This window comes from Triticum aestivum, chromosome 7A (genome assembly GCF_018294505.1).
Source record: "Triticum aestivum cultivar Chinese Spring chromosome 7A, IWGSC CS RefSeq v2.1, whole genome shotgun sequence".
NCBI lineage: Eukaryota > Viridiplantae > Streptophyta > Magnoliopsida > Poales > Poaceae > Triticum > Triticum aestivum.
In genome coordinates, this window is record NC_057812.1 from 85,057,951 (window position 1) to 85,065,601 (window position 7,651).

Below are 7,651 nucleotides of genomic sequence, written 5' to 3' on the forward strand. Positions count from 1 at the left end.
GAGGTTATATTCGGCTTCCCCGATAACTCCCGTAGCGAAAATTTAACCTTCCACATCGCTCCGTTCCAAAGTGGCTATCAAGCACTACTCGGACGCGAAGCATTCGCTCGCTTTAACGCAATACCGCATTACGCTTCCCTCATGCTTAAGATGCCCGGTCCACGCGGCATCATTACAGTAAATGGAAATATTGAGCGCTCCTTGCGTGCCGAAGACAGTGCGGCTGCTTTGGCAGCCGCACACTAAACGGCCTCACCAACTAAAGCATTTGATAGGTCGTTAAGACCACGGACGCGGTTAGACAAGTCCGGCGCAACTATATGTAATTAATACAGGTTTGATGGACACTCCCCTATTACAATACAAGGGGCTCAACGCGCGCAAACAAGTGACGGTTAGGCTCAATTTTACTCATCTTGAATTGTACATGGTTTCTTTAGTATAACCTACCTTTTTGCACGACAACTTTTCAACTAAGTTCCTCTCTTTTACAGATGACTATCGTGCTACACCCGTCCAGGATACGGCACAACAGATACACAAGCGCAGACATGCAACAGGGACCCGTTCCAAGGATTCTTTTTAGATTAAGACCCTGCGTAAACCTTTTTTATTGTCTCTCGTTGATACACATCCCTCGAATTCTCAGTACAATTGAGAAGGATGCTGACGTCTTGGCATGTGGCCACGTCAGAATAATGCACGTACCTGGACACCAGGGGCTTATTACAAAGGGCACTGTTTAGGCCCGGTTTATACCATAAAGACCGAATACCTTAGGGAGTGTTCGGCGTCGCGAGTTTGGCCTTATATGCATCAGCTCCGAATCATGTCTTTGGTCAAATGTTGGGTTTTCCTGGCTCCTGTGTTTTGCTGCCTTAGGTTCCGCTCTATCGGCTAAGGCGGCACCAGGAGAACTACTGCGATTGTGCCCTAGTTCATATGGACGAGCACCTCAGTAGAGAAAGCCGAAAACTGACTGTCATGATATAGCATGAGACTGGTCAACCACTCGATGACCTATTGGAATCTTTGGAATTCCTCCGCCTTAAGGAAGGGTCGTTTCCTGGCCAGGCATGTACGCACCCCGAACTCGGATGAGTGCGGAGCCACCAGGGGCTATACAGTAGCCCCACTGTCAAACTCCTCTGGCTAAGTGAAAGTGTTAAAGCATCATAGTCTGGTTGCCTAGTTCGCTGCGCTATCACCTCCTTAATGGACCAAGACATTGGATCAAGTGTGAACACGCATCTTCTGCGAACACCCCCGCATTATATGTGTGGGGGCTGAAGCTGACGACTGCAATCTTTCAGGTTATATACATGTATACATAAACGGCCGCACAGGAGGCATCATAATACTTTTGGGCAAAAGTATAAATATAGCCTTGATAAATTTAATAAAACATTGTTTTTACAATGGGAATACATGTCACTCAAACATAATATTCTTTGAGCACTGGGCCTCTATCGAACGAGCGCCTTCAAGAACTTCTTCAAAATAGTGCTCGGCAGCCACTCGGCCTATGGCCGAACCCAGCTCCGCAACAGTGGTGGCACCCATATCCGCCCAGTATGTTTTGACACGGGCACGGGCCATCCGCGAGCCTTCTATGCACGCTGACCTCTTCATCGCATTAATGAGCGGCACCGCACCAAGGAACTGCTGCACCAAGCTAAAATAGTTGTTCGGCTTTGGCCTTTCCGGCCACAGATGATCCACAACAGACCTCATGGCGAGTCCGGACAATCTATTCAGCTCGTCCCATTCGGCAAGCTGGTCAGTCAATGGAAGCGGACGCTCTGGAACGTTAAATTGTGACTAGAATAGCTTGTCCACTTCACGATCTGTTTGATCTCGGAAGTATTCGGCCGCATCGACAGCACTCGCTGCCAAGTCCAGATATGCGTCTGGGGAACTCCACAGTCAATCTAGAGGGGCATACCGCGGATCTCCGAACTTCCTCCGCAGCATAAAGGGCTTCCCAGCCACAATATCCCCGGCCTCACGCAGTTCCTCCTTCTTCGCTCTCATTGCAGAGCGGGTGTCTTTGGTCGCCATTGTGGCCCTTTCGAGGTTCGTCGCCTTCGCCCAGTTTTCTTCTTCAAGAAACTAGCAATGGTCGGTAGTGTCTTTTAACTTTACAGCCATCTTGGCCATTTTCTCTTTGCTCTCGCAATGCGCGGCCTTTTCGGCTCTTAACTCTTCGGACGCCTTTAAAGCGGCCGCATTACTACTCCTTGCTTGTTCCTTGGCTCGGGCAAGTTCCGCCCGAAGGGTCTCCACGGTGGCAGCTCCATCTGCAGTCACAACATATTAAAGATACTGGCATCAAGCTGCTCTTGCTATGTGACATTCACCAGAAAACATCACTTACCATGTGCCTCATCAAGCCGCTTGTTAACAAGCTCGATGTCGGCATCCGCCGCATCCAGTTGCCGCTTTAGTTTGGCAATCCCATCAGTCCGGCTAGCCACCGAAGCTCCAACCACCTGCAAATAAAGGCGGTCTGGTTATTACCTGGGACTACGATCCTCTATTTGTCGCCGTTCTCGACGACAATCAGAGTCTCAGGGGCTACTATCTACATAGGGCACACCTAAAAATGTGCGGTACTATCAAAAATGTATATCATTTCACGTACCTCAAAACCCGTCAGTAGACTCATAAAGGCTTCATGCAACCCGCTTTCGGCGGACGAAATCCTTTCCATCACCGTACCCATCAACGTACGGTGTTCTTCCGAGATAGTTGCTCGCTCTAGCAGATCCCTCAGTGCGTCCGACCGCATACCAGACGGTTCTGGACTCTTTTGTTTGCTCTCTTCAAGAGCCGGATACTGGGGACTTAGGGTGACCATAGGATTATCTTCTGGCCTCGCCGGATCCGGAGAGACCCTCCATGACGACACTTCAAGGTCGCCCGCTTCTTGAGCTGGGGAGTCCGGGGGAGGCGTTTCGCTCTCCATCATCTCCGGAAGAAGATCCCCTGAAGACGAGCTCTGCTGAGAAGGGATAAGACCCGAACTGCAAGATAAACGCTTCGGTTATTTTCCTCGGAAGTAAGGTAGAATATCTTCACTATTAAGTATTTCTTTTTATCACTTACAGCTCGTTAGAGGGCTGATCCGCGCGCGGACTTTGCGCGACAAGAGCACCCTCCGAGGCAGGACCCTCTAGTGGAGATTTCTTCTCCCGTTTGGAAACCTTGGTTTCCGGATCTTCAGAGGTAGTCCTCTTCCTTCCCCGGGGCGAGAGAATGTCAGATTATTCCCCTTGGTTATCCTCCCTCACGGAGGCGCTCATTCCCTCGGTTGGAATAGGTAGCGATGGAGGCCCGCGTTCGCCCTCTTTATTCCCCCCTTCATCTTCCTTTGAGGGCGCTGGGTGAGGTGCTGGCTCGAGCATCTTTTCCAGCACCGGATTGTCCAAGCCTTCATGAAGGGGGGCCGAACACCGGATCATCTTCGCCTTTGTTAGCCAGTCGTGGTCAAAGAGCGATTTTTCAGAATGATGTCATGATAAATAAAAGACAATGTGTTCGGCTAGAGGATCACTTACTTGGGCCACGGTACGGTTGCTGCTTAGACCCACGTCCTCGGTAGTGTCCGGACACTCCATTTGGGGTCCGAAGAACGATTTGTACATCTCCTCGTGCGTCAGGCCGAGGAAATTCTGAATAGTGTGCGGTCCTTCCGGGTTGAATTCCCACATACGGAGGTGCCGGCGTTTGCAAGGCTGGACTCAACGGACCAGCATAACTTGCATCACCATAACCATGCTGAAATCTCCCTCGAAGAGATCTCGGATGCGGCTCTGCAGTATGTGTCGTGGGTTTGTCACGGCAGATGTCCTTGTGAAAGGACTTAGTCGTGGAGCCATCGCAACGGGTTAGCTTAAAGGGGTTAAACCGGACAAGGGGACAAGGAGAGTTTTATACTAGTTCGGCCCCTTCGAGGAAGGTAAAAGCCTACATCTAGTTGTGATTGTTATTGCTAAGGTTTCGAAGGCCAGGGAGCGAATCCGCTTTGTCTGGCTCTCGAGTTGTTGTCTCTCAACCATTGCCGGGTCGTCCCTTTATATACATAGGTTGACGCCCGCCGGTTTATAGAGTCCCAAAGCCGGATCATAAACGTGTCCGGTTTGGTCTCCACACTTCCTATCTTACAAAGCAAGTTACATGATTAAGTCGGTTTACATCTTTAGGCGTTAACTCACTTCTGGGCCTTGGGCCTTCGTATAGCGCCATCATCTTCACGTCTTCATGGGCTTCTAATCTTCATGAAGCTAATCCGGCTACTCCTGGCCGGTTTACGCCCAGTAGTAATATCCCCAACATTAGGCCCCGGATTGGTTTGAACTGGTTCATGTCAATCTTCATCACTTAGAAAAATTCCTCCTTTACATTTTCACTTTGATTTTGTAAACCGTCGTGACGTCATGCTCCAGGTCCTTAACAAACCGCGCTGACGTCACCTGTTCATTAAGGCTGAAGATTACCTTCATTAATGCATATCCAGTCATCGAACCATTATTACTTATCCATTTTCTGAGCTCCTCGATTCCCGCACTTTCCGTTGTATCATTTCGCCTAATAAATAGGGGCAGGGGACCCTTTTCTTTTCTTTCCGCTACTCCTTCGTCCCTTCTTCTTCCTCGCGAGGTCTCTGCTCTTGAGCGCCGCCGCCATCATCAAGCCTCGCCTTTGCCTCGTCGTTAGCCGCTGCATCACCCTGATCGAACCAGAAAACCACAGCACCTCTCCGCCGTTCCTGTGACACTGGTAACCCTTTTTACTTCCACCCTAGATCTTATCTTTTAGGGTTTCACTGTTCGTCGGAGTTCATCAAAAACGTCAGTGCTATTCCTCTCTTTTCTTCTCTGTAGCATCCAAGGCTAGGCTGGACCTGTTATTCTTGCGCGACTGTAGCCATAATCATACTCTCCTCATTAGACTCCCTCTTATATCAAGAACAACTTATCTGAATCTGCTGAACTATTTAAGTTCCTGAAGCTTGAACCTGAATATATTCCAGTTTCTATCATACCTTGGATCTGAAATCTTTATATAAATCTATGAAATTTGTTTCCCCTTACTTAGGTATTTTTAGATCTGTACTCCTCACACCAACATAGGCGGTTTAACTTTTGAAAGAATGATGATCCGGTATACACCATTAGTCCCCTTGTTGAACCGCCAATGTACTTCCACTTATAGCCTTTATTTTAGTAAACTTCGGTTTAGCAACATGCTTATATCCTTGATATGATCTTGTCCTTTAATATTATATCAGTCTCCGGTTTATGCAATATCATATACCGGTATATGTTGATTCCATTGTATCTTGTGCCCCTCCATGAATGACTCGCAAAATTGGCATTACTTGTTTCAGCGTTTCATTTCACCATGGCAAAATAGTTTGCTGCTTGTAACTGGGTTCCCTCCCGGATCACCGAAGATCACTGAACGAAATGGTTAGCATCGGCACCTTGCCAAAGAAGACGGAGATCCGGTGGCGGGTTCCAGGAATAGAGAATTCTCCCACTCCGAGACAGGGTGAAGTCGTGATCTTTGTTGACCACATAGGTCGTGGCTTCAAACTGCCAGGATCAAAGTTTTTTCGGGATGTTCTTGCTAGCTTCCAACTCCATCCTCAAGACATTGGGCCCAACTCAGTGTCCAATATATGCAACTTCCAGGTTTTCTGCGGAGCGTACTTGCAAGAAGAGGCCACCGCTGAACTATTCCGGGACTTTTTTCATCTAAACCGGCATACAGAGTTTGTGAATGGCCCCAATACTGAACTTGGTGGCGTCTCAATTCAAAAGCGGAAAGAAGTTGAATTTCCTCATGCCAAACTGCACAACCATCCTAAGGAGTGGAACCAGGCTTGGTTTTATTGCAGAGACACTTCTCCTGAAGATGAAAATCCCCTTCCAGGCTATCGTGATCACCGGCTTTCCAACACCCATCCAATGCCACAACGCTTAAGCTCCGCAGAACGGGCCAAGTATGCCCCCCAAATCGCCAAACTCCGAGCTTTCATGGCCAACAGTTTAACAGGTGTTGATTTCATGCGTTGTTGGATAACTTGGAGCATCTTGCCACTAAGCCGTCGTACCGGTTTGATGTGTGAATATACCGGTGATGTAAAAGACCCCCAACGCCATATCGATATTCAGATGACTGATGAAGAGGTCACTGAAAGCATGAAGAAAATTCTGAATGAATCGGAATCAGTCTGTAGTCAAACCGGCTTGCTCCCCTTCTACACTCAGAACAAACCGCCTGTTGTAAGCACTATACTTCTTCATTGCTGATATCTTTAATGTGCTCAACTTGTAATCCTTCTTCTGGGTATGTATGTATAGGGTGATGATCCCTTCTGGAAACGGAAATTTGTAGAGAAAGCAGCAAATCCAACTGGGGATAAAGCGGTCAAACCATCTCGCCCAAAACCAAAGCCGTCAAACGGACGTCAAAACGGAAAACGGCTGACCGGATTACCATGGAACTTGATGACGATGCTGATGATCCGGAAGTTGAGATAGAACTTGACTCACTTGGCTCCCTTTTCATGCATCTCATTAACAATGATCTTCCTCAGGAGGACGTAGAAGGCAGCCAAGCTGATGATTTAGAGGTAATTACCTTTTCCTCCGGTTCAGACTCTAAGACAACACAAAAAAACCGTCAAGTAGTCCGGAAAGTAAGCTTTTCTCATCCTCTTGCTCACTTGGATCCAACATTTATTTTGAAGACTCAGCAGCATGAAGCTCGCCGGACAACCCGGCACAGTGGCAAACAGGTCACTTCAGCCGGTTTACCTGACACCCCGGTTCGGAAGTGCCGGTATGAGGTCTCTCCTACTCCTGACAATTCTTACCCCAAGGCAAGTTATTTCAGACAACCTCTTAATCTGTCCGATTCAAATTATCAGGTGACACCTCCCTCATCATCTGGCGAGTCGACATCAACTCAGCTCCCACCTTTGAAAACTGTGGCCGGGTAAGCTGTAAAACCTTTTGTTTCAATGCGTCACAAATCTTAAATAAGATGTTAACCCTCTTTTTATTTTGTTTGTAGGGCCAAAGCGGGACCCAGCAAGAAAGCTTGGGTCACCAATCCGCCCGAAGACCCGGCCACTTTTGAAGAAGAACCAAGAGGTGAACCGGAACAAACTTGTGAACCGGAGGACCCTCATCCTGAAGCCACCTCTGATGAACCGCCCCTTCAAGGCCAAAACACTGACGAACCAACAGGCGCTGAGCCTGCCATGCCTGACACTGAACCGGCAGAGCCAAACCGGGCTAGTCCGGTGAGAGATGTTGAGATTCCGTTATCACCAGCGAAAAACACTGAAGGCCAAGGACATGACGTTATCATTACTGGAATGGGCCATGGCTCTCCTGGCCATCTCGTAGTCTTAGCTCAACATAGTGCCAAAGAAGAGCGGGCTACTAGGGAAAAAGGCAAATGGAGTAGCGATTTCTCAAGTTATGCTCATCTCAACATTGAAGAGCTTCACTTTGGCTTCTTGAACCATCTGCACTCAAACCGGGACTATGAAGCCGGTTTGGTGAATTTGATGAAGGAGCGATATGAGGTATTTTCATCTCCCTTTTTTTTGTTGATTCATAGTTGAAATACT